The sequence below is a fragment of the Panthera leo genome, chromosome B2 (assembly GCF_018350215.1).
Source record: "Panthera leo isolate Ple1 chromosome B2, P.leo_Ple1_pat1.1, whole genome shotgun sequence".
NCBI classification, from domain to species: domain Eukaryota; kingdom Metazoa; phylum Chordata; class Mammalia; order Carnivora; family Felidae; genus Panthera; species Panthera leo.
This window is the reverse complement of record NC_056683.1, coordinates 109,861,841-109,888,654: the sequence shown is the minus strand read 5'-3', so window position 1 is coordinate 109,888,654 and position 26,814 is coordinate 109,861,841. Positions and strand designations below refer to the sequence as shown.

At 38.3% G+C, this 26,814-nt stretch overlaps 1 protein-coding gene across 9 annotated transcripts in view; it reads right to left on the bottom strand.

Annotated features, from left to right (window-relative positions):
• PKIB (cAMP-dependent protein kinase inhibitor beta) overlaps window positions 1-26,814 on the bottom strand; it is a 170,795-nt gene that overhangs the window by 95,117 nt on the left and 48,864 nt on the right. For 2 of the 9 annotated variants that reach the window (XM_042939736.1, XM_042939737.1), the window contains exon 1: window positions 7,642-7,811. The exons of the other annotated variants lie outside the window; for them this stretch is intronic. The gene's annotated coding sequence lies outside the window, so the exon portion shown is untranslated. Of the gene's footprint in view, window positions 1-7,641; window positions 7,812-26,814 lie in introns of those variants that run through there. 9 annotated transcript variants of the gene reach the window in all.

Here is a 26,814-nt window from a genome sequence, read left to right as displayed (position 1 = left end):
TTCTTGAAAAAATTGAATTCTACATTTGAATGTTGCTAATATTTAAAGCAATGTATTTTAATGGATTGGGTATGTTTTTCTTTTGCTTTCTCATTTCTCAAATCAATGATTACCACAGGGTGCAGCAAAATTAGAATGTACTCTTTTGGTAAAATGGAAAATTATCTGTTTCATACCCTTGAGATCTGAAAGTTTATCTAACCAAAAACCATTTTACGGGTTACTTTACATATGAAGGAAAAATGCTGGTTTTTTAAAAATTTGCAATAGTATACAAACTGTATAACATCATTACATCAATATAAAAATATAACCTTACAAACATACAAAGATTGGAAGATACTCAGTATTGAATATTAAAACTAATATTAAAAAATCTTTAAATGTTCTTGTGTGATGGCTTTATGATAAAAATATCTGAAAGAAGTTGACAAAGTAAACCTTTAACAATATTTTTGTAAGACAATTTGAGATATTTTCAGATAAAGCCTAAATCGTTATTATACAAAATCCTGATTTCATTAACAAAATCCATATTTCAAGTGGATCATATTGAGATAAAACAACAAAGTAAAGAAGTAAACCCTTTGACTATTAAGACCAGTAATAATTATTGATAAATAATATAAAAAGTTTTCAACAAATTAGGATAAATTAAGATACTTTATTTAAAGGGTTGGTAAAAATAAACATCTATGAGTAAAAAAGTGCTTTGTTTCTTCCCATTCTCCCCATTTTGCAGTTAAACTGGAAAGGTTTATATGTCCTTTCAAAGCATTCAAACTAGAACCCAAAACATGGACTCCTCAAGAGTTGGAACAACTTAATGCTGGGTTTTACTTGAAGCTTAATACTTTTTGGCAAAACTCCACAGACATTTCAGGGAACTGACCCAGATCTACCCTGTGAGGAAAACATATCTCACATCCCCTGACAACCTGCTCCCACTCCTCCTTGAGGCAAACAAATAAAAATTATACCCCCCATGTTGTAGACTGGTCCCATTTCTGCACTGTCAAATCCAAGTGGTACAAATTAATGGAAAACCCGAAATGACCTGGTTTAAACCAAACCTAGTTCAGTGGGTATATGACTTGGACTATTTCAGGATACAGTGGATGCATTGCCCAAGTGAACACATTGCTTTTTTTGTAACCATTTTTACAACTAATACTGAGCACAGGGCATGTGTCATGCTCAGCAGCGACTGTTCAGAATGTCCAATTCGAGGGGCACCTGGCTGGCTCAGTCGGTGGAGCATGTGACTCTTGAACTCAGGGTCAGGAGTTCAAGTCCCACATTGGGTATAGAGCTTAGATCAAAACAACAACAACACAAAAAAATAAATAAGACAAAACAAAACAACAACAACATTAAAAAGCTAACAGGTGGCTAATTTAAGAGGATGAAAAATGAATAAATATATTAATGAATAAATAAATGTTTAAAAAAAAAAAAAGAATGTCCAATATGAGTGAGTGAGCTGAGTATTTCGAGTTAGAATGGTAAGCTGTGAATTTAAGCCCCAGTCAAACCCGGCATTTGATCTCAAATCTGCTACTTTCTATTAAATGACTTTGAAAAGATATTCTCTTCACCTACTTATTTAGAAAATAGAGCCATAGGACCAACTCCACAGATTGGAGAATAAATGTAATATGTGAAAGCACCTAGTCTGGGCCTGGTATGTTGTTCAGTAAATAGTTAAGTTTCCACTCGCTTAACATGTATGCTCATTTCCACGTGAAGAAAAAATTAACATGGTCCCTTCGAAAAATTTTAAGCCTCTGTTACATTTTGAAAAATACATTATACGTTGAAGTTCTCTACATTTGCCCTCATCCCATTTCCTCCTTTGGAAATCAGCTCCATAAACTATCTTTTCTGTGCCTTCCGCCTCTCCCACACTAATCACTTCTTCATGGCATCGAAAGAGAGAATCAAGACCTCTCTTTGAAACAGTAACTAAAAATTAATTTGACCCTATGTCCTGACTCCCACTACCCACCCACCTTTTTCTCCCATTTTTTGGTTACAGTCATAGGATGGGCACTCAACACTGGCTGATCCCATTCTCTTACTTTCCATTTTTCACCCAATAAAATCTGGCTTCCACCTCCCAATCATAAAACTATTACTCTGACTGGTAGGCTACTTGTCAAATAAAAAATCCTTTCAGCCCTTTTCCTACAAGGTCATCTCATGACTATGACCTATTGGTCACACCACACATTTTGACGCGCTACATACCCTTGTTGCTATGACAATGCCCTTTCCAGCTTCCCTTTTTTGGGCTCTCAGGAGAATTCACTTCCTAGGCTTCCATTTTATCCCACTTCCCTTCTCATTCTACGTGCTTGCCATAGAAGTCTCATCATTATAGTTAACTTCCTGTATGCCTCCTGAGCTTGTTAAAAGACAGCCTCTTGGATATCTTCAACTCTGATTCCTCTTTTACTCATCATCTTCCCCCATACCCACTATATTAGTTTCCTAGGGCTGCCACAACAAATTGCCACAAACCAAGTGCCTTAAAACAATATGAATTTACTCCCACACAGTTTGGGAGGTCAGCAATCCAAAGTCAAGGTGTCAGTAGGGTTGGTTCTTTCTTGGGGATTCAGAAAGAGAATCTGTTCCATAGATCTCTCCTAGCTTCTGGTGGCTGCTGGCAAATCTTGGAATTCCTTGCATCTGCATAACTCCAGTCTCTGCCTCTATGTTTGTCTTCCTCCGTGTCTGTCTCTGTGTCTTTTTTTTTTCTTATAAGGATAGTAATTGTATTGGGTTAGGGGACCACCCTAGTCCATATTAACCAATTACAACTGCAATGACCCACTTTCTAAATAAGGTCACATTCTGAAAATCCAAGAAGTACATGAATTTTGAGGAGACATTATCCAACCCAGTAAATCTGCCAAATATGCCCTCATTCTTATATTGCCTCAAACCTCAAGCCAAGACTCTGAGAAGCACTCTCTACTCCCACCTCTTTCTAACTTCATATCCCACTTGTCAAACCTGATCATCTTCAGCTTCTAATATTTCTAGACTTCAAATACTCTTGTTCATCTCTAATTCGTCATCCCTAATCCCCAATTTACTCTTTAACATCTCCTTCTGGGGCTACTACACTAGGTGTCCAACCTCCCTCAAATCCAAACTTGTCAGAGTTACAAGAGTATATATAAATACATACATACAATTTCATGGCATATTAGAAAGATGTAGAGCTGCTTTTTATTTTTTGTTACTGCTTCTTTACTGCAATGCACACAATCATGATAGCTCTCCTTCTTCAGGGATGTAGGAACTAAAAGAAAGAGTGGTTTCTGTGGAAGCTCTGGACTCTATAACATCTTCTGTTGGCTTGGTGGAGTCTTTATAAACCTTTAGCATGTGTAAAATCTATCATATCTACAATCTAGCTTTTTATTAGATTTCAAGGACTCTTTGGGAAAGACAGACAAGAGGGGCTTATTTCAGTGTTTTGAAATTTAATAGTATACCTTGGCTCCAGAGACTCCACAAGAGAAGTACTTATTCTCATTTTTTAAATAAACAAGCATAATAAACTAATGTAATTACATGAGTTATAAGCCATCCTTAGTTATGTGCATGCATGTGCATGCACACGTGCACACACGCATACACTGATTTTTAAAAATATTGTTTTCTTCTGAGACATATTAGCCCAGCCCATAAAGATAAGAAATAAAAAATTTTATAGTAATTTAAGTAGATGCATGCTTGGGAAGACAGCTTAACTCTTCCCCGTCTTCCATAGTTTTATTCCTGAAACTATCACACTGGATATCAGTTTCCTCCTTTATTCCACCTCAAAAGTGAAAGTCTTAGAGTTAACCATGGTGATTTCCATATTCCCAAGTGAGGATTCTTTTTCATCAACATAGTAGATTTTAGAGCTTAAGGAAGTAGAGACTATGGGAAGGGAGAATTTAAGAAATAGAAGAAAAACTTTAGCTCCATTAATTTTGCCTATAAATGCTGCAAACAAGTTCAAGCCATCTTGGCCCCAGACTATGTAATCTCAAAGTGCCTCCATTTTCTTTGACCGTCTTTCCAGTCTGAGAAATCTCATTCTAACTGATCCAGGATTCCAGGTGAGATTACCTCTTCCTGTTCAGGAATACAGTATAATGAATCCAAATTATTTTATTCTTAGACAACTCTGAACTTCTTTTGCAACTAAATACCCAACTCTTGGACACCATCATATTTTAGAAGTAGAAGTGTCTGGAGGACACAAATCCACTCTGATTTATAAAGCCCACAGCCTGCACGGTACCCGGGCATAAAACTGGTCTTGCCATTGAGAACTGGAATAAAGAGAATATCTCACTTGAGTGAAGGGTAGACTATTTGAGTTCTCAAAATCAGTTGTATATCCAATAAAACAACAGCAACAACAACAAAATAACCACTTTTGGTATGTTCAGATTCTTAACCTGGAGTTCTTTTTATGTAATGTCACCAACTGATCATGATATAAAAAGTACATACAGCATATTAACATAAAAATTTCTGAGACCAACAAGATTCAGAAAAGCACTGTACTAATGGCAGAAGTTTTAAAATACGAATACAGGAGCTCTAGATTTATTCTCAATATGTGATTTTTATACACATCATAAATATGCAATCATAGGCCTTAGATCTCCACATCTAAGAATAGAGTATGTTTAATTATTATTTAAAAGAATTATGTGGCATCATGGTTAAGGAAGCTTATTTTATCATAGGATTTTAGGGTTTTTATATTCAGAAAAATTATTTTTTAACTCAATTAAAATCTTGTATTGAAGGAATGGAAAACCACTGAATTTACTATCCGCCCATTAAGGTCTGAGTCTCATCAACATTTTAAAACACAATTTTCAAATTGCTTTCTCTCTCATTTTCAATGGACATAGAAGGAAATTTAGTCTTTATTAAGCCTGATTTACTCTCATTAAGCATTAAAAAAAGAAACTGGGGAGAGGTATGAATAGGCAGAAAACAGAGGATTTTTAGGGCAATGAAAATACTCTGTATGATATTACAATAATGGATGCCTGTCATTACACATTTGCCCAAACAATGTGCATAGAATGTACAAGAGTGAATCCTAGGTTAACTATGGACTTTGAATGATTACAATATGTCAGTGTAGGTTTATCCATTGTAATAAATGCACCAGTCCTGTGGACGATTTTGATAATGGGGGAGGCTATACATGTGTGAAGGCACCGGTTATATGGGAAATCTCTGTACTTTCCTTTCAATTTTACTTTGAATCTAAAACTGTTGCAAAAAAAAAAACTGTCTTTAAAAATATTTTATTTCTGAGAAATACTACTTTTTTTCAAAATTATCTGAGCTCTAAATTCGAAAGAAAGAAAAGTGTTTCCTCTCCCAACCTTCTCTCTACATATATGTATCAAATCATATATGATCCAGTAAGAAACATTTATGTCTCCAGAATTTTTGACTTTTTGTAAATATAAAACTTCTACCTAAAAATCACTCTATAATGCTCTTTAAAAGCTAGACATAGTTTATCATACAACTCAGCAATTCCACTGATGAATATCTACCTATGAGAAATGAAAACATATGTACCCACTAAGACTTGCATGAAAATGTCCTTAGCATCATGATTCATAATAGCCTCAAAATGAAAACAACACAAATGTCCATTCACTAATGAAGAGAGACAGAATGTGGTATATCCATACAATGGAAAAAAAGAAATGAAATACTGATACATGCTACAACATAGATGAATCTCAAAAACATTATGCTACGTAAAAGAAGCCATAAACAAAAGGCCACATATTGGATGATTCCACTTATAAGAAATGTCCAGAAAAGACAAATCTATAGAAACTGTAAAGAGATTAGTGGTTGGGAGTGAGAACAGAGATTAACCATAAATGGACATGAGGAATCTTTTGGGGGTGATGAAAGTGTTATAAAAACTGAGTTATGATAATGTTTTTACAACTTGGTAAATTTTCCTTAAAAATCACTGAAAGGGGTAAATTTCTAAAAATCTAAGTTTCTAGTTTAAAATTGATTAAAGAGAAAAATTGTCTAACACAAATGGTATTTGACACATTTTTAAATTTCCTGCATAAGTATTCCATTAGCCTTGGATATTTTGTTGTAGAAAGATGTGGCAAAGACTAAAGTCAATTACTTAAGACTCCCCCCCCCCAAAAAAATCATACTTTGCTTCAAAATGGAATCATTTTATCTTCTGAAGCGTCTTTTTAGAAAATGAACGCTTTTGAGTAGTATCTACAGAGGGGCATTCTAGTATGGATCATATCAGTAGGAAACAAAAAGGGTTTTCAAAATGTTGGCCTAACCAACCTCGATCCACAATCTACCCCATTACAGGACTTTCCGTGAGCTTTATGGCCATCAGATCTCATTTTAACAACCCAAATTCTGAGCTTTCTGAATATTAAATCTCAGAAGGATTTTTTTTAATGTGTAGAAACGCCGATATGAAGAAAGGCATCTTGTGAAGAGACAAAGTGGAGAGACAGATTTTGAATCTACATGTACATAAAGAAAGATGTAATGCTTACAGTAATTCTTACCCAATTCTTTTTCAGTATACAAACCGTTGTGTTTTTACTTTTTGATTTTTTTCTAAGTGGATATTTAAGTGGTCTCCGAGCTCAGATTTCTACTTTCTGTCCTGCACAGACTCCGACTAGTAATAACTGAGGGTTTTTTTTTGGAGGGGGTAGTGTGGGGTGAGGTGGGGGCTGGAGGGTTAAGTGTGTTTCCCTTTTACCCCGCTCATGCTAAACGTATTCCAAAGGAACCGAGTTCAGTTGCGCTCCCTGGGATGAATTGTACGCAGATGGGACTGGAGGGTCAGTCTCAGCCTTACTCTGCAGGGAGCCAGCAGAGGCAGACGGGCCATCTCCCCCAGAAGACACTTTCAGGTGCTTCCCCAAGGGATTACAGCAGCAGCAAGCAGGACCCACGCCCTCCATCTCCTAAGCCCCTGCGAACATATTACACTCGGGTCCCTCCCGGGCAGGAGTCCTAGGCTCGGGGGAACCTCAGGATCATCCGGTCTAATCAGTCCCGTATTTTGTCAAAGAATGAACGGAGACTAGTGAGGTGAGATGAGGTGAGTTGGCTAAAGCCACAGAGCCTGACGCTGGCAGAGCGGGTTAGAACTCGCGTCTCTCTGCTTTTCCGGTGGCCGCCAGCAGCTGCCTGGGGCTGGGAACGCGCAGCCCAAGGAAAACGACGTGGCACTGCCGGCGAGAGAGGCTAAGGGCTCAACAACTCAGGACAGGAGGTCACTAATGTCCACCTTCGGGGCAGACTCGGCAAAAAGCACGTAACCAAACCTCCCAGGTTATGCCTGTTGACCTAAGCTCCCCCTTGCACCCAGACAGTACCTCAGTTTGCATACTAATGATGTGGCCGCTCTAGCACACCGGGCACCTGCTTTGAATTCCCCCGTGCCTGTGCAGACTGAGCGGAAAATGGGAAAGTTGCACTTACCACATCTTCCCTCACTCAGTCTCCCCCGACTCCCCAAGTCCTTTCCCTCCCTCCTTCGCACCAGCCACGCTCACGCCCGCTATCCCTCCACCTGGTACGTACCAGCCGCGCGCAGAGCTCCGCGCTGAGCCTGGGCCGGGTGTCCTCGCGCACGGGTTCGCCCAGCCTCCCTGTGGCCGAGAGCTGCGACGCGGGCTCCGGCTCCCTGCCGCCTTACCCGTCCACTGCGATGCGGACGCCTCTGAGCTGCTGGGCTGGGGCGCAGCCAGAAGGTGGCAGTGACTCGGGGGGCGGAGGGAGCGACAGGCTGGACCCGCCCCCGTCGCAGAGCGCTCCCCCCCCCCCCCCCCCCGCCACGCACACACCCTCCTCGGTATCCGCGTGCAGTGGAGCGCTGGGCGCCGTGAGGCTCGCGGGGAAGAGCGTCAGTGGCTCTTCCCGGTTGGCGCCCCGCGCAGGACTCTCCTGCAAGCGTGTTAATAAAACTCGTCAGTGATCATCACAGAACCTCTGTTCTCCCCTCCTGCCAACTCTGTCCTCCTGGGTGACTGCTCAGGTTGTGTTAAGAATTCGCTTGATGTGAGTGCAGGAATTTCGCCACTCTCCCAGTTCCCAGACGCTACAACTTGTCGGTTCGACCCATCGTGTGCGCCCGGGGGATGTATTCTCCAAGAGTCCTAAGGTTGCGTTTTGATCTACTCGTGACTGTTTGGAGAAGGTAGGAATGTGCATAGTTTTCTTATCTGCACCCAGAATCTGGGTCTTCGTGTTTATTAGATTATTTTAACAGATTGGGAAGGAACATGCAATGCCAACAACTTTTAGGCAAAGAAAAATAGATAACAATGCCATATCCAGTTTCGTTTTCGGGTTCTCACAAGGAAAATTAGGTCCTTATTAGGGTTTCATTGTGTCCTTTGAAAGCCATATTACCTGGAGCCTGCTTCGGATTCTGTGTCTCCCTCTCTCTCTAACCCTCCCCTGCTCATGCTCTGTCTCTCTCTGTCTCAAAAATAAAATAAAACATTAAAAAAATTTAAAAAAAAAAGAAAGCCATATTAAATGGATGACAATAGTGCTGAAAAAATTAAGATACGATTCTCTAGTTTGTCCTCATTAAAGTCCTGAGATCGCCTCTGTTTTCCTGAAAGTCGTTTTTAGTGCTTAAAATCTTAATACCAATATTCGCATTGGCATTCTGCTCTGGCTTCCTAACCAAGGCCTATGATACCTGCTTCACTAACGACTACTTCTAAATTCCCTTTTTAGGCAAAGGCTATGTGAGATACGAAATTATAATCAGTCAAATATTTGATTTAAAATACCAACTAATGGTGCTACAATCAGGCCCTTTAAGTTACTTAATATTCTTACCCCCACAATGTAGTAATAATCATCACTATTTTCATTTAACAAACCGAGGTCCAGCGAGGTTAGATAAGGTTTGAATAAAGTGAAATAGCTAAGACTGCAAATCAGTTTTTGAACTTAGGTTTTTCTGCCTTTAAGGTTGATCAACTTTTCTAAACTTAAGATCTGTTAATAAAGCTTATGATTTTTCTAAATGTCGATCCTGTATGTTTTATCTTCTAAGAACATAGTTACTTGTGTGGTTGTTCAAATATTAATTAAAGGAATTGACATTGATATTTTTAGTGTAACTTCAAACCTTATTGACATTATCAAAAATATTTGTATACCAAATATATTATAAACATTATTATTAAGGCAAATTATTCTGAGTCCTATTCATTTGAGATAGCCTATAATAGAGAATGATACTAAAATGTTTAAATATTTGAGTTATACTATGATGATCGGATTTTTATGATTCTGCAACTATATTCCTTGTACTCACAAAATTTGTTTTGTTAGCCTTGTATTTTGGGTTAAATTTGATAATATCATTAGTCTTTACTGATATACTTTTAAATTACATATTTGAAATAATCAGAATCACTTGAATGTATGTCCATGAACACTCTATCTTCAGTAGCTAGAGTAGCACAAAACAAGTGCTTAAAAGCAGTTTTTTAATGAAAAAATGTAATTTCACTTCCTACAATTAAGACAAAATAATTACTTAAGAAACCACTGTAGAATGCTTTTGTCTACTTAGAATAGATTGAAGATTTTTTATAGTCTCTCACTTCTATAGGAAAGTAAGGGAGATGATGCCATCAGGTAAACAGCCTAAAGGTTTGCAGTAACTGTTGCTAAGAATGGTAGAGAGAACCTGACCATAAATCCAAAGAAGTACTTTTGAGTCCAGGAACTCGTGGTGGTAGTAGTTGCACACGGTTGTGTGAATTTTTGTAAAATGTATGATTCTAAATGCAGAAAGTTTAGGGGCTCCTGGGTGGCTCAGTCGGTTAAGCGGCCGACTTTGGCTCAGGTCATGATCTCACGGTCCGTGGGTTCGAGCCCCGCGTCGGGCTCTGTGCTGAAAGCTCAGAGCCTGGAGCCTGTTTCAGATTCTGTGTCTCCCTCTCTCTGACCCTCCCCCGTTCATGCTCTGTCTCTCTCTGTCTCAAAAATAAATAAATGTTAAAAAAAAAAAATTTTAAATGCAGAAAGTTTAATCAACTGTGGGGCTTTACCAAGTGGTCTGATGGAAAAACTAGGAGAAAACTTGGCTGCCATTACTAAGAGAGCAGTTGAAGGACAGAGCCATGAGATTAGTGTAATACTACATAAGAGAATAGGTGGAGACATAAAAAAAAAAAGGAGAGAAAAAGAAGTTAAGGAGCTACAGATGTAAATCAAATGAGGGAGAGAGAAAAATAAGCTATAGTCAAGGTGGGATAGGCTTCTTGAAAGTTCTAATAGTAGTGATGACATGGTTTATGGAAGAAAAGTGGGTGAGGTTGGCTGACATAGAATGAAGATGAGGAAGTTGGAGACTAAGGTACTGGAAAGGCCTTTCACATGGACACTGAAGCCACCAACAATTAGGAGAAGCCATGAGAGTGAGTCAGATACCAAAGATTTCCATGAATGTGGTGGAATGATCTGAAGCCAAGTGGATGACTGTGCAGATTTGGGGCAGAAGGTAACTATACAGGAAGCAAGGGGCTAAACAGATCAAGGGCTGATATAAGAGGTGGTCCACTGTTCAAAATCAATACTGGGGAGCTACAAGGATATCAATGCTGCCTTCCATGGCTCTAGGAAGTTAAACAATAAGCATTTTATCCTGAGGAAAGAAGATCTATGGGAAACTATTCTCAGAAGAAAGTTGATTTTCACATAAAGCAAGAAAATGGATAAAGCATAGTGTGAAGAAGTTACCAAGGTAGTGGAATTTATCAGTATTGAACGAAGACTCTGCAAGGTCAGAGTGGATACATTTAGAAGGCAGAGCTGGCCTCGCAAGTATCCAGCCTGTGAGTAGCACAGGGCTCTATTCTAAAAAGGCCCTGGGGCACCTGGGTGGCTCAGTCAGTTAAGCATCTGACTCTTGGTTTCGGCTCAAGTAGTGATCTCACAGTTTGTGGGTTCGAGTCCCAAGTCAGGCTCTTCACTGCCAGAATCTCTGCTTGGGATTCTTTCTCTTGCCCTCCTTCTCTTCCCCTTCCCTGGGGGATCTCTATTTCAAAATAAATAAATAAACATTAAAAAGAAGAAGAAGAAGGAGAAGGAGAAGAAGAAGGAAAAAGAGAAGACAGCTCCATGGTTCCCTTACAACTCTTCTGTTCTTGTCTTGAAATTCCTAGTTTTAAAGTGACCCCACATTTTAATTTTGCAATGGTTCCCCCAAATTATGCAGCCAGTCCTGTTTGGGGGAAGTGAAGAAATTGGAGTACAGAGAAGGAAGAAGCAGTACAATCCCTCTGAGAATTAAAGTATGGGAGAGACTGAATCAGGAGGTGGTATTGTGAGGGGAAGCCAAGAATGGAGGAGGAAGCTGTGTAGTTGTAGGGTTTCAAGTGACATCCACTTAGGCTCTCTTCAGGGCCAGGCCAGCTGAGATGCGGGCAGGAGAGGCACACAGCAGTCCCCATCAGACTGTTCCATGTTTCCAGAGGCTAGTTTCCTAGGGCTGTTATAACATATCTCTGCAAACTTGGTGACTTGAACCAGCAGAATTTTATTTTCTCACAGTTGTGGAAGCCAAAGTTTGAAATCAAGGTGTTGGCAGGGCAGTGCTCCCTCTGAAGGCTCTAGGGGAGACCACTTTTTGCCTCCTTAGCTGTTAGTGGCTATAGGTGATCATTGGTGCTCCTTGGCTTGTAGCTGCATAACTTCAATCTCTACCACCACCTTCAAGAATATTCTCTGTTTTTCTTCTCTGTGGTCTTCACTTTTCTCTTATAAAATACTTTACCCGGTTAATCCAGAATAATCTCATCTGGAGCTCCTGATCTTAGTTACATTTTCAAAGACCCTTTTTCCAAATAAGGTTACATTCACAAGTACTGGGGTTAGGACTTAGACATATCTTTTTGGAGACTAGCATTCAGTCTACTACAGTGAGGTTGGCTGAGGCCATACGAATAGCCAGTCTGGATGACACTGGCAGCTGATAGCTTTTCAGGTCTGTTTAGAAAACCAGGATATCTATAATAATGTGAAGCTTATCAATGTTTCTAAAGCTTTCCAACCATGAAATTTAACACATATGAAACCAAAAGATTAAAATTGCCCAGAGAGACTTTACATCCCTAGGAGTTACTATCTGTCCTTGGGGACAAAATGCACTGAGGAGAGGAGTCCTGTACCTGGGACAGTGTCCCATCTGGTTATAGAGAATTGAGCAAATGGAATCTTCCACTCCTCCTCTTCAGCCATCTTCCATTCTGGAGGACATATGTGGTTCCCTGGTACTAAAAGAGAGTCTACAGGATGACTGCATCTCTCCCTGAAAATACGAGATTTAGAAAGATTGGAGGAATGACCTTGTGAATCTGTAGCAGATGCTGAGCTAGCTTTCCAAATCATGACTTATAAAGAACAATCTTAAAAACTCCTAAAGAAGGAAGAAAGGGGCGCCTGGGTGGCTTAGTCAGTTAAGCATCTGGCTTTGGCTCAGGTCATCATCTTGCAGTTTGTGAGTTCAAGCCCCGTATCGGGCTCTGTGCTGACAGCTCACAGCCTGGAGTCTGCTTCAGATTCTGTGTCTCCCTCTCTCTGTTCCATTTCCACCCTCTCTCTCTTTCAAAAATAAATAAACATTAAAAAAATTGTTTTAATAAAAAAAGTAAAAAATTTAAAAAACAGGAAGCAAGGGGCTAAACATCCTCTTCCTCCAAACAACAGGCACTCTGAGAAATGGTTGAGTAGCTACCAAAGTCCAATGGAGCTCCCCTTAAATACAGTCACACTCTTCTGCTTATAATAGAACAGAAGCCATAAATTCCTTCAAATGTTCCACCTATTTTTTCTGGATGATGACAGTGAGAAGGTCCCATGTTGTGCCAGTGGGGGCAGCAACATAACTGGGCCAAGATCTGCAGATCAGAGGAGCAGCCATCTTTGAGTGACCTTGAAGGAAGTTGCCTTGAGACCAAGTTTGGATGACATAGTGGCCTTTGGCAGAAGGGAGTAAAGCCTGAGTTGGCCAGTGTTGACTCTGCTTCTGTGGTGTGGAAGAAAAGATATCATCACAGACCCACATCATCAAGGTTGGTGAATCCATTCATCTGAGGCTATAGAGTGAGAGGCAGAGTAAAGAGGAAGAGGATGCTTTCCTTTTAGAATTTAAAGTGGAAATATTCTAACAAAGTATTCCAAATTATCATTACATTCATATGTTTCTCCTGCTTCTAGTCAATGGGGCATCATTTCACAGAGTAGCAGAGTATATGAAAAAAAACAAACAAACATAAACACACACACACACACACACACCACTGAAAACAGGAAACCTTGTGCTCTCATCCCAAGTAGTAAGGCCATTAATTGTGAATATTCTCGCTAAAGTCAGTTTTCTCCGAAGGGAAAGAGAAGCTATAAGATCAAAAGATTGTCCTGCTCTAAAACTCTATAAACTGAACTGGCTTTCTTATTCAATCCAAACTCTTCAGCCCAGTGAGAACACCTTACCCACCCATCTCCATCTCACTTCAATTCTTATCATTTCCCAACCAAATCCTTTTCCACATAAGCTAGTCAACTTGCCAGTCCCTGTGACTGGCTTCTGCAGTCCAACATTCATAATTGGTGTAGGTGATATGCTTATTTTCACTACTTTCTACTCCTAAACAATGTTATTTAATTTCCCCAAACTCCTGTTCACAAATAATCTACTTATGAAGACCTAGTGGTGAATATTTTCCATCTCTGATCAATTTGTTCAAACATATGTCATGTGTTTGGGGAGTATAGCGATGTTAAATTAAAAGAAAACTAGTATTTTCTTAAGCTTTTGGCATGCCCTTAAAATACTTTCATCTGTATTAAGTCTAATTAAACTGTAAGCACAAAGTTCTTATATTCCGTAATAGTATTTTCCAACTTCTTCCAGTAAATAGACAATGTTTTAGAAACAATAAAAATAAAATTCCTAACCATGGAGCCATTCACTGGTACAGGACTGAAACATTCTTGGCCCAGAGTAGGCATTCAATAAATATTTTTATATAAATATATAAGTAAATCAATCAACACTTTTCTATTCAACCATAATTTTATACACACACACATACACACACACACACACACACATGCACACACACACACACACACACACACATGAAAACACCAGCTATTCTTCTTCAATAGGATGACCTTTCACCAGTATGTGATAATTTATTTGTTCAAATTAGTTTTATTTTTAACAGCATATTTAAGAAATAGTTAAAACATTTTAATATATGTTTATATGTATTGCTTTTGTGTACAGATTCATAAAATCAGAGATGAGATCTTTAAGATTAGATGATCATCATAATTAAAAAATTAATAACTTCTAACCCAGGGGATCTCAGTGTCTCTAGAATTTTCTCTCTGCCCCTGTTTTTAAGTAAGTTCTCCACCCACCATAGGGCTTGAACTCACCATCATGAGATCAAGAGTCACATGCCCTACTGATTGGCTGAGCCAGGTGCCTCTGGGATTTTCTATTATATTAGAAACGTACATTTTTATCAGATGTCCAATAACATTTGCGTGATACTTATGATATTATTCACAGTAAATATTATGTATTATGGTCCTGAATTACTCATTAACTGTAGATAACTATATTGAATCCTAAGTTATCTTATAAAATGAGTTGGGTCTTTTTTGATTTGAGGCAAATTCTAACGTAACTCAAGTATCGCTCATGGAAGTTAGGATGGGTAGAGTCATCTAAAAAGGGAAGCTTCTGAGATGTTCCTGGGGCATGGACTTGAATGCCGTCTCAAAAAAATCTCCTTGGAAATTGAGAATTTACACTTAACTCAATTGCAACCTCCCCCCCACCTTTTTAAAAGTTTTCCTTATACTGTACAGGAGTTAGAAAAGCTATAAAAATTAACATTATCCCATAAATCTAAGGCAAATATGATATTATGATTTATAAGAAATAATATATTTTGGTCATTCAGATGAATGGCAACCAAAATATATTTCTCATAGTCCTCCATGGTTTCTGGTTCACAGCTCCTAAAACCTTTGGAGTGATAAGTGATAAAACCTTTCCTGTGATTAGGGTGATAAAGGTATCTTATCTTTTGTTATGTTAATGAGGTGACTTTTGGGAGGCTCTCAGGTAACCTAAGGACAGTGAGCTGATAGCCAGGAGAACCAACCATGTCATTTTTTTAAATTTTCATTTCCAGTTTGTTTGTTTGTTTATTTATTTTTAATATAAATAATTTATCGTCAAATTGGCTTCCATACAGCACCCAGTGCTCATCCCAACAAGTGTCCTCCTCAATGCCCATCACCCATTTTCCACTCTCCCCCACCCGCCATCAACCCTCAGTTTGTTCTCTGTATTTAATTTTTTTATTTATTTTTGGGACAGAGAGAGACAGAGCATGAACGGGGGAGGGACAGAGAAAGAGGGAGACACAGAATCGGAAACAGGCTCCAGGCTCTGAGCCATCAGCCCAGAGCCCGACGCGGGGCTCGAACTCACGGACCGTGAGATCGTGACCTGGCTGAAGTCGGCCGCTCAACCGACTGCGCCACCCAGGCGCCCCTGTTCTCTGTATTTAAGAGTCTCTTACGGTTTGCCTTCCTCCCTCTCTGTTTGTAACTTTTTTTTCTCCTTCCCTACCCCTATGGTCTACTGTTAAGTTTCTCAAGATCCACCTATGAGTGAAAACATATGGTATCTGTCTTTCTCTGACTGACTTATTTCACTTAGCATAACACCCTCCAGTTCCATCCACGTTGCTGCAAACGGCATGATTTCATTGTTTCTCATTGCTAAGTGGTATTCCATTGTATATATAAACCACATCTTCTTTATCAATTCATCAGTTGATGGACACGTAGGCTCTTTCCATAATTTGGCTATTGTTGAAAGTGCTGCTATAAACATTGGGGTACATGTGCCCCTATGCATCAGCACTCCTGTATCCCTTGGGTAAATTCCTAGCACTTGCTGGGTCATAGGGTAGTTCTATTTTTTGAGGAACCTCCACACTATTTTCCAGACAGGCTGCACCAGTTTGCATTCCCACCAACAGTGCAAGAAGGTTCCCATTTCACCAGCGTCTATAGTTTCCTGAGTTGTTCATTTTAGCCACTCTGACTGGTGTGAGGTGGTACCTCAGTGTGGCTTTGATTTCTATTTCCCTGATGATGAGTGACATTGAGCATTTTTTCATGTGTCTGTTGGCCATCTGGATGTCTTCTCTGGAAAAGTGTCTATTCATGTTTTCTGCCCATTTCTTCATTGGGTTATTTGCTTCTCGGGTATGGAGTTTGGTGAGTTTTTTATAGATTTTGGATACTAGCCCTTTATCCCACGTGTCATTTGCAAATGTCTTTTCCCATTCCCTTGGTTGCCTTTTGGTTTTGTTGACTGTTTCCTTCGCAATGCAAAAGCTTTTTATCTTGATGTCCCAATAGTTCATTTTTGCTTTTAATTCCCTTGCCTTTGGAAATATGTCAGGTAAGAAATTGCTGTGGCTGAGGTCAAAGAGGTTGTTGCCTGCTTTCTCCTCGAGGATTTTGATGGCTTCCTGCCTCACATTCAGGTCTTTCATCCATTTTGAGTTTATTTTTGTGTATGGTGTAAGAAAGTGGTCTAGTTTCATTCTTTTGCATGCTGCTATCCAGTTCTCCCAGCACCATTTGTTAAAGAGACTGTCTTTTTTCTATTGGATACTCCATAAAATACCTAGGAATAAATCTAACCAAAGATGTAAAAGATCTGTATGCTGAAAACTATAGAAAGCTTATGAAGGAAATTGAAGAAGACATAAAGAAATGGAAAAATGTTCCATGCTCATGGATTGGAAGAATAAATATTGTTAAAATGTCAATACTACCCAAAGCAATCTACACATTCAATGCAATTCCAATCAAAATTGCACCAGCATTCTTCTCAAAGCTAGAACAAACAATCCTGAAATTTGTATGGAACCACAAAAGACCCCGAATAGCCAGAGCAATATTGAAGAAGAAAACCAAAGCAGGAGGCATCACAATCCCAGACTATAGCCTCTACTACAAAGCTGTAATCATCAAGACAGTCTTATTTTGGCACCGACCATGTCATTTGAGGGTTGTAAGTTTCAGTTTCCCAGACTTCCAGGGAAGGATAGGACTTGGAGTTTGAATCAGCCAATGCCAATGACTTAGTCAGTCATGACTGTGCACTGAAACCTCCATAAAAACCCAAAAGGACAGGGTTGGGAAAACTTCCAGGTTGGTGAACACACAGAGGTGCCTGGAGAGGTCAGGGAAGCTCCTCATGCTTTCCCCATACCTCATCCTATAATATCTCTGCATCTGGTTGTTGATTCATATCCTTTATCCTATCTGTAATAAACTGTTAAACGTGTTTCCCTGAGTTCTGTGAGTCACTCTGGAAAATTAAAAGAACCTACGGAGGAGGTCATTGGAACCTCCAATCCAGAAGTATAGGTAACAGCCTGGGGTTTGCAACTATCTGAAGTAAGGGGTGGAGAATAATCTTGTAAGACTGACCCCTTAACCTGTGGAATGTGATGCTATCTTTAGGTAGATAGTGTCAGAATCGTGTTGAAATCTTGGACACCCTACTGGTGTCCTAGAATTGCTTGGTGTTGTGGTGGGAGACACCCTCCCCACATTGAAATTGGTTCCAGAAACCCTAAAGGAGAAAATAACAACAAAAAATCATATGCTTTCATTCAAAATATCTGAACAATTGAAATATACTCTTTAGCATTAACATTTGTCTGGGTTTCTTGGATTAGATGCATCTTATCCATGATTCTCCTTTTCAGTTGCAGCCCTAGACAAAATTTTAACGTAAGTAAGGCCTGTCACCTTTCTGCATCTTTTTCATCTTCTCCTTTCCAGCTATTTAAGTTCTCCTGTGAGCCATGAGTGGGTTTATAAACACATTGACCCTCTCAGTAGGTTTTTGTGCAACACTCTTTGAAGTCAGCAGTGAACTAGAGCAGAGCAATTGACATTGCAGAAGAGAACTTTAGAGAAATAGTATAATATCTGAGAATGAATAATTTATTTCCAAAGATTAGAGTCTAAGCACCACTCTAATACCTATGAGGAGACATCTTCCTTTACAAATGAGACCCTAACATTACCAATTAATAGATATGCATACAATAAATCTTTTCCCCAACCTTGTATTAATTTTCTAAAAAAGAGGGGTGCCTGTGTGGCACAGTCAGCTAAGTGTCTTACTTCAGCTCAGGTCATGATCTCATGGTTTCATTTTTGGGTTCAAGCCCTGTATGGGGCTCTGCACTGACAGTTCAGTGGAGCCTAAAGCCTGCTTCGGATTCTCTGTCTCCCTCTCTGTCCCTCCCCTGCTTGTGCACACATGCATGCTTGCTGTCTCTCTCTCTCTCTCTCTCTCTCTCTCTCTCTCAAAAATAAATAAATAAATAAATATTTTTTAAAAAAAGAAAAAATAAGAACAAAATTTGTTCCTTGGAAGGAACAAGGACTGACTGCAATCTATCACCTTGAGGATTTACCAGACAAGGCCCATATTTTCCTAACCTTTTCCAAACTATTTAACGAAGATTCCTTTTCTTAAGTAATAAGGAAAATTTTGATATAGATTACTAGGTTGACAGGGTTTTTTTCCCAATACTTTTTTAAAGTTGCCCTACTTTGTCCTGTGTACAAAATGTGTTTTTAATTCTGTTCTTAGGATTTTCTCTTTGCCAGTGATTTTAAGTAATTTTGCCATGTCTGTGGTGGAGGTTTCTTCATGTTTCATGCACTTGAGGTCCATTGTATTTCTTGGGTTGGAAACATTTCAATCATTTCTTCAAATAATTTTTCTGCTCCCACTCCCTTGATGATTCCAATTAACACATATGCTTAAGCTACTTAAAGTTTTCCTACAGATCACAGATGCTCTGTTCATTTGTTTTTGGTCTTTTTCCTCTCTGTGTTTTATTCTGAGTAGTTATTTTTGCTGTTTTACTCTGTAGTGTTTAATCTACTGTGAATCCTATACAAGTGTCCATTTCATCTCGGATGCTGTATTTTGCATCTCTAGAACTTTGATCTAGACGTTGACTTTACCTATCTTCCATGCCTCTACTTAGTGTGCTCCATCTTTCCTCTACATGGGATATAGCTACAATAATTTTTATAATGTCATTACATACTAATTCAATTGTCTGTGTCAATTTTGGATTGTTTCTATTGATGGTTTTTTCTCTTCACTTCAGGTCACATTTCCCTTCTTCTTTACACGTGTGGTAATGTCTTATTAGTTGCCAGACATCGTGATTTTGCCTTGTTGGGTGGGTGATGGATAATTTTGCATTCCTATTAGAATTTTTGAACTTTGTTCTTGACCATAATTAAGTTACTTGGGAAGAGTTTATCCTTTTGAGACTTCCAATTAAGTTTTATGAGATAGGATTAAAGAGATTTCATTAGCCTAGGGCTTATTTTGCTCCACTGTGAGGTAAGAATTTTTTGAGTACTCAAACTAATGTGTCTTGAATCATGACTGAAATTCTAGGTGCAGGAACATGAACTACTCTCAACTCAGAGCTTTGGTGATTGGTCTTTGTGTTCCTTCAGGTGGTTCTTGTTTCCTTACCTGCGTAAACTGATTTGTATCCAACTGAAGACCTGAGGGTATCTTCTGGAGATTTCAAGCATTCTTTCTCTGTGACGTTCTCTCTGTGCAGAGACTCTGCCCTGCAATCTCTAAAGATGTTCTGGCTCCCCACATGACCAGTTTCATCTCTTCAACTCTGAGAGATGACCAGACTTAGCCTGGGTTCCTCCTCCCTGAACTAATACTGGGAAATTCTCTTCAGACACTGAGCTGAGGCAATCATAGTGCTTACTGCATTTGTTTCATCTTTTTCAGGGATCACTATCCTGTGCTGCCTTATGTTTAGTATCTGAAAACATTGCCCCATATATTTTGCCTGCTTTTATAGTTGTTTCAGGCAGGAGGGTGAATCTAGCCCCCATTACCTCATCTTTACTAGAAGCAGAAGTCCATTTAGTAATTTGTTTTTGCTTTTTAGGTTTAGCGTTTGCTTTGTTTTTTCATGTAAATCCTTTCTACAAAAACACTTAGTAAGAGTTCACTGCACAAAATGGACTTTTTATAAATGTTTTAGATTGGATGAAGTAAATCTTAAAAAGAAAGGAGAAATTCTGTTCACTTACATGTTGCTCAGAGACAAATTCATTGGGAGAATTTAGTGAAAGACTCAAATCTAAGATGACAGTTCTATTCTCAGCTCTGTTAATGACAACTTCTCTGGCCTTAACTTTTATGCCTATGTTTTCCCATAAAATGGTAATGGATGTTGACACTCCTCTTTAAAATTAAGAAAAGTTTTTCTACATTATATGGAAAGAAGGACAGCCTTAACTAGGATTATATTGAAATTCTATCTATATTGCCTCTGAAGTACTTTATCAATTGTGAATGTTATCTGTTTATAAATTTTTCATTATTAATAAGGGAGCTGATTCCAAGTCATGCTCCTGGAAATCATCTGATGAAGTCACCATGAATAGCAACATTGGTGATGTATCTCAAGGAGGGGGGAAAATAAAAATTATTTCTTGGTTCAACAGTGGTAATATTCTCAGCTTTCACATTAACTGAATGACTTAATGGGTCTTTATTAATAAATGTCCCCATTTTTCCACAAAACATTTCTATGATGGTTATATAAAAGCAGCCTATACAAATTTTGCTGTATTTCAAAAGTAAAAGCATATAAACTTGCTGCATCCAACTCTTTTCCCATCATTCCTCCTGGCTCCTATCAAGCCATATCAGGCATCCAAAATAAGAAAGTTAAGTAGCACAGAAACATGAAAGAATTCTGCATTTATCCCAAAACCTATGTGCACAGATCTGTAGACACATTTGGTCTAATATATTATTAGAAGATTTAATTTCATTCCAGTGAACAAAACCTCTTGGTAAGGGGACAATTTATGGCTGAAAATATTAGTTTGTAGCATACACCTTTACCATCAATGCTTTTTATTTGTGAAAGTTCATGACAGAAAGCAACTTCCAAATATTCTTAAATTTAAAATCTAAACATTCTTAGATTTTAAGTAAAAAATATTGGGGCGCTTGGGTGGCGCAGTTGGTTGGGCATCCGACTTCAGCCAGGTCACGATCTCGCGGTCCGTGAGTTCGAGCCCCGCGTCAGGCTCTGGGCTGATGGCTCAGAGCCTGGAGCCTGTTTCCGATTCTGTGTCTCCCTCTCTCTCTGCCCCTCCCCCGTTCATGCTCTGTCTCTCTCTGTCCCAAAAATAAATAAACGTTGAAAAAAAAAAAAATTAAAAAAAAAAAAATATTAACCTTACCTGACTCTAAATACCAGAGTTATGTACATCATTGTTATGCAAAATCCCCAGACCTGTAGAATTCATATCAGCAGGGAGCTTGTTAGAAATATAGAGTCTCAGGGAACCTGGGTGGTTCAGTCAGTTAAGTGTCTGGCTTCGGCTCAGGTCATGATCTCACAATTTGTGAGTTAGAGCTCTGCTTCTGGCTCTGTGCTGACAGCTCGGAACCTGGAGCCTGCTTCGGATTCTGTATCTCCTTCCCCCCCCACACACTGTGTCTCTGCCCCTCCCCCACTTGTGCTCTGTATCTCTCTGTCTATCAAAAATAAATGTAAAAAAAATTTTTTTTAAGAAATATAGGATCTCAGGGGTTGGGTTAGTTGGTTAAGCAACCGACTCTTGATTTTGGCTTAGGTCTGATCTCATGGTTTGTGAGACTGAGCCCCAAGTTGTGAGCTGCACTGACAGCACAAAGCCTGCTTGGGATTCTCTCTCTCCCTCTCTCTCTGCCCCTCCTCACTCTCAAAATAAATAAATAAATATAATAATAAAAATAGATTTATTTTTTAAGTGTATAAAGGGAATGAAATAAATATATCAACCACCAGGCCTGTGTTTACTGAAATTAAACATTAAATTTGGCTCTTCACTTCCTGGAAATTAAGTCAAAAAAGGGAAGCAAAACAGAATATATAGCCTGTTACCATTTGCAATCCCATGTATAGAATCCCAGTTGAAGATATTAATAGCCACATAGTTCATTTTGCTTTTTAAAACCTTCTATAAAGATGATCAACTTTTTGAATCAGGCTTTTGTCTGAAGAGTTATATGTCTATAGTAAATGAAAGATGCTTATATTTGGTTTAGTGTCATTTTAATTATTGAAAAAGTCTATACACACAAAAAATCTAAATCCCATTGGCTAAGTCCTTAATAATGGAAACGGGTAAGAACAAAGATACGGTTTGATTTTTAAAAATGAGAAAAATTTTGACTTCCTAATGTTTGATAAAGTAATATTCACCTGGTCAAAACCATCTGGTTAGGTATCCATGAAACAACTGGAATTATGGAAATAAAGTGCATTTTGCTCAATACAAATATCCAATCCTTCCTTAGATGAAAACACTTTGAGAACCAGTAGTTTTCATGTACACTTGTATTGGCTTAGTCTGTGACAATGTTTGTATTAAAACCAGAAACTGAATACTGAGTTCTTGACTAGGGCTTCAACTACTATCTTGAAAATTGAATTTGAGTAAGTTGAGATCTATGAGAAGTTATATTGCAAAGAATGGTAAATGGATATTTTTCTTACTTTTTTTTCAAATTTATTTATTTACTTAGAGACAGAGCACAAGCAGGGGAGGGACAGAGAGAGCGGGAGAGAGAGAGAATTCCAAGCAGGCTCTGTGCTGTCAGCACAAAGCCCTACACAGGGCCCAAACCCACAAACCACGAGATCGTGACCCAAGCCAAAGTCAAACACCCAACCGACTGAGCCACCAAGACATCCTGATATTTTTCATTTCTAGTAAAAGAAGCAGTAGAAATCAGTATATCACTGAAAAAGAAGGAGAAGGAGAAGAGGAGGAGGAAGAGAAGGAGGAGAAGGAAGGAGGAGGAGGAGGAAGAGGAGAGAGAGAAAGGAGCAAAGCAAAGCAGTAATTTCCAGTAGTTACTCAGTTATTCAGAAGAAAAGCACGCAGTCATAAGAAGTTTTTCTAACCTGGCGATGTGTGTGTAGGTGTTAGGGTGGTGATAATGTGTGTGTATGTGGCAGGGTGGAGGTGGGGGTGGGGTGGTATGTGTGTGTTGGGAAATAGAAATTAGATGAAAGACCTTCCTAACTGTAGAATTATTTAATGAGGAAAAACTGGAATATGTGGACTTTCCCACCACTTTCATTATCTCTATATTTAAGGATAACTTAGATAAACCATAATCTGCTTATATGTCTGAGACCCACATGTTTTAGGTTTGTTTTTTTGTTTTTTGGTGTGTGTGTGTGTGTGTGTGTGTGTGTGTGTGTGTTGTTTGTTTTGTTTTGTTTTGTTTTTTTAAGTAAAGCTTGTGATAGATATGCACATGAAGAAAAGGGACAATTCTAAAGGAACCACACAAGAGTAGTTGAGCATTGGTAAATACTCTCCATGCTTTTATCTACTTACATCTACTCCCCCAGTCCTTGTCAATTGAAGTCAGTTATCATCTGTGTGCAAGAGGACAGCCCTGTGGGCAGAACACTGGGCAGCTTCATCTCCCCACTGTCACTTTCATCTTCAGTCTCTCCCCCGCCATCTTCTGACTCTGACTCTCCCATCCCCTTTGGCCACACTAATCCAAGAAAACTGGCTGGTTTTTCCACTTTTACCGAAAACCTTGAAAAGCTTGCCACTGGGATTAAATGGTCATAGCTGTACGATATGTGTCTATATTCATCAAGTTAACTAAAGAGGTAAATAATCTACACTTTTTCTGACTAAAAAAAACTATCATTTTACTGTCGACCTACATTTATAAACTTCCCCTACAGGGAGAAAAAAGTAACTCTTCTTCAGTTTACCGAGTACTACCAAGTGCTTTTCTTTCATTACATCATTTATTACCTCCTTAAAACAACGTGCAAGATATGCAGTATCCTTGCCTTTAACAAAAGAGTAAACTGAGGCACAGATAGGTTTAATAACTTACACAAGATCTAACAACCTGTAAGTGGTAGAATCAGGTTTCAAAACTTGGGTATGTCTAAGCATTAAGCTGGTGATCTTAACTTCCTTACTGCATAACTTCCCTTAAATAAACCTCACAAAGTTTTGTTATGAATCATTTTTGATGTAAAAAAGCTATTCATGAAGCTCTTCTTCCTAAATAATGCTTTAAGATGACATCATATTCCTAGCAGCAGGCTCAGACCTCAGAAAGATAAATATTTTAGCGAGATACCATTCTTCTCTACCAATAGTTTAGCATTTTTGTTTATTTCACTGTTTTCCCCTAAGTATATGTTTAAATGCCCCCATTTTTTCCTGGTCCTGATTTTTTACTCATTTCTTCTGATTTCCATTAATGTCAAAACATACATAATGAAGTACACAAGCAACAAAAGATAAAATATTTCAGAATAGTCAAACCCTGAAAATCCTGATCTTTCTTCACAGAATATGATGTAGTGAATATTTGAGTTTATCACTTATCTGGACTTGAAAAATTTGGTTTCCTACTATTAATTAAATTAACTCTGTTGACAAAAACATCATTACTTAACTATCTTTTTTCACTACTGATCCCTACTCTTTATAATTTTCTTCATTTTATATAATAATTACATATCAATAACTTATTTATCTCTTTTATAGAACATTAGCTGGCCCAGAATGACAACCCCTCTTGCACATCTGCATATTTTCTCCCAGCCCCAAGTGTAAGGTGATGTCAAAATAGAGGTTTAGTTTTTATTGGATCTTGTGCTTTTAAAAACTTTTTTTTTACATTACATAAATAATTCATAAATACATTCTATTTTTTACAAATTTAAACATGGAGATGAAATCAAGCCACTTTCAAAAGCCACCTTCACTTTTAGTCCTACCTGCCCTGTAGGTAACTATATCTATCACAAATTTAATATATTTCCCATCTTTTCTTCATACTTTTACATAAATATCACATGGATCCAGAACTACTTTTATATTGTTGTTTACATGTCTGTGTGTTTTACATACTGTAGATATTCTATAACTTTTATTTTTTATCGTATGATGTCTTAGAATTCTGTTGCTATTATCAAAATAGGTATGACATTCTTTTTAACTTTTGCAAAGTAACAGTTTTATTTCCTAGAATAAAAATATTAAGATTCATTTAGCCACTCCCCATGCAGAAAGAAACATTTAGGTTCTTTCCAGGATTTTATTATTATAAACATTGCTGGAATTAGCTAACACTCATTTTTATGATTCCTTATATGCGTTATTGTAGGAGAGAAATAGGATTTCTGGCTACATCTTACTCTAGTAGATATTTCTATGGTATGAAGTTATATTAGGATCACAAAGGCTCAGGCACTAAATGAGAATCTCCTCAGTCCTGGAGTCAAGAGTTATAAAAAGCCTCACAATTTAGCAGAAGTTGTATTTTTGCAGTGGAAAACATAATGTAGTGGGAATCAAGGGAAATGGACACTAAGCACTCCTGCCGCTCAGCAGAAGTTGTGCAGCCTCTCCAGACTTCCATATTCTTACTCCTAGTACCAGGGAACAGGACTAGATGATTTATGTCTCAGAAATGTTCCAGATCTATGTGGCATATTTCTGTTCTTCCTTGATTCATCCATCCAACAAGCATAAACAAAGCATATATAAGAATCTACAATGTTTCCACAAGGACAGAAAAGGAAAGAATAACAGGAAACAAAGCAATGTATAAACAGATAGATATCGCTTAAACACATTTATCTAGGCCACAAAATGTGTGCTTCCAAAAAAGAAAGAAAGAAAGAAAGAAAAAGTACAAAAGAGAAACATTTATCATTTATTTCGTTTTATTTGTCTGAATAAAGCAGCTGTTCGGTATATACTTTTATCTGCAAACAGTAAAATCTGGAGTAAAGTTATTGCCCTCTCTGACCACCCCACTCAGGTGGAGGCATAAGAAGATTTGTTCTAACAAGTGTTCACATGTCTCCTGTGGCCCCAAAGAGGTCCTTGTCTGGAAGAGCTATGGCCAATACTAGGACTTGGAGTTCTGGGGGCTGTTTCTTGTGTTCTCTAAGTTTGTAGCTGCCCAGATTCGTCTCAAGGCCCATCTGCTGGATTGTTCTACTGAATACAAGCCCTCTCATCTATTATATCATACACTGCACATAGCATGCACACACACTGAATTAAAAAGGAGAGCCAAGGGCCAAGAAGGGGTTAAGTATGGCGAAAGGACTTCCTCAAGAAGAGACTTTCAAATTTAATACTTATGAAAGACCAAAAAGAAATACATAACCATTTTGTATTCAGGTTTTTAAGATTCCTCTCCTTTAACAGTGAGCCTATACATCTCTTCATTTATTTAAGCTTTCTTTGAAGTTATAGTCAAAGGCAAAAGGACTATGTGAGGACACAAAAGGGTGAATCACAATAGACAGTGTAAAGTAAATAATGACATTGAATTATCAGTCTGCTGAGAAGACAACCAAAAGTAAATTATTATAAAGTACAGCTATATTAAAATGAGGAAAACATGTAACAGTATCATGACAGCAACTAACAATTGCAACATAAGTAATGAAAAACCTAACCAGGCAAGGACCATAAGTAAATTCCTGTTTGTCATTGCCATCCTCGGTTAAATAGATCAGCTTATTTTCA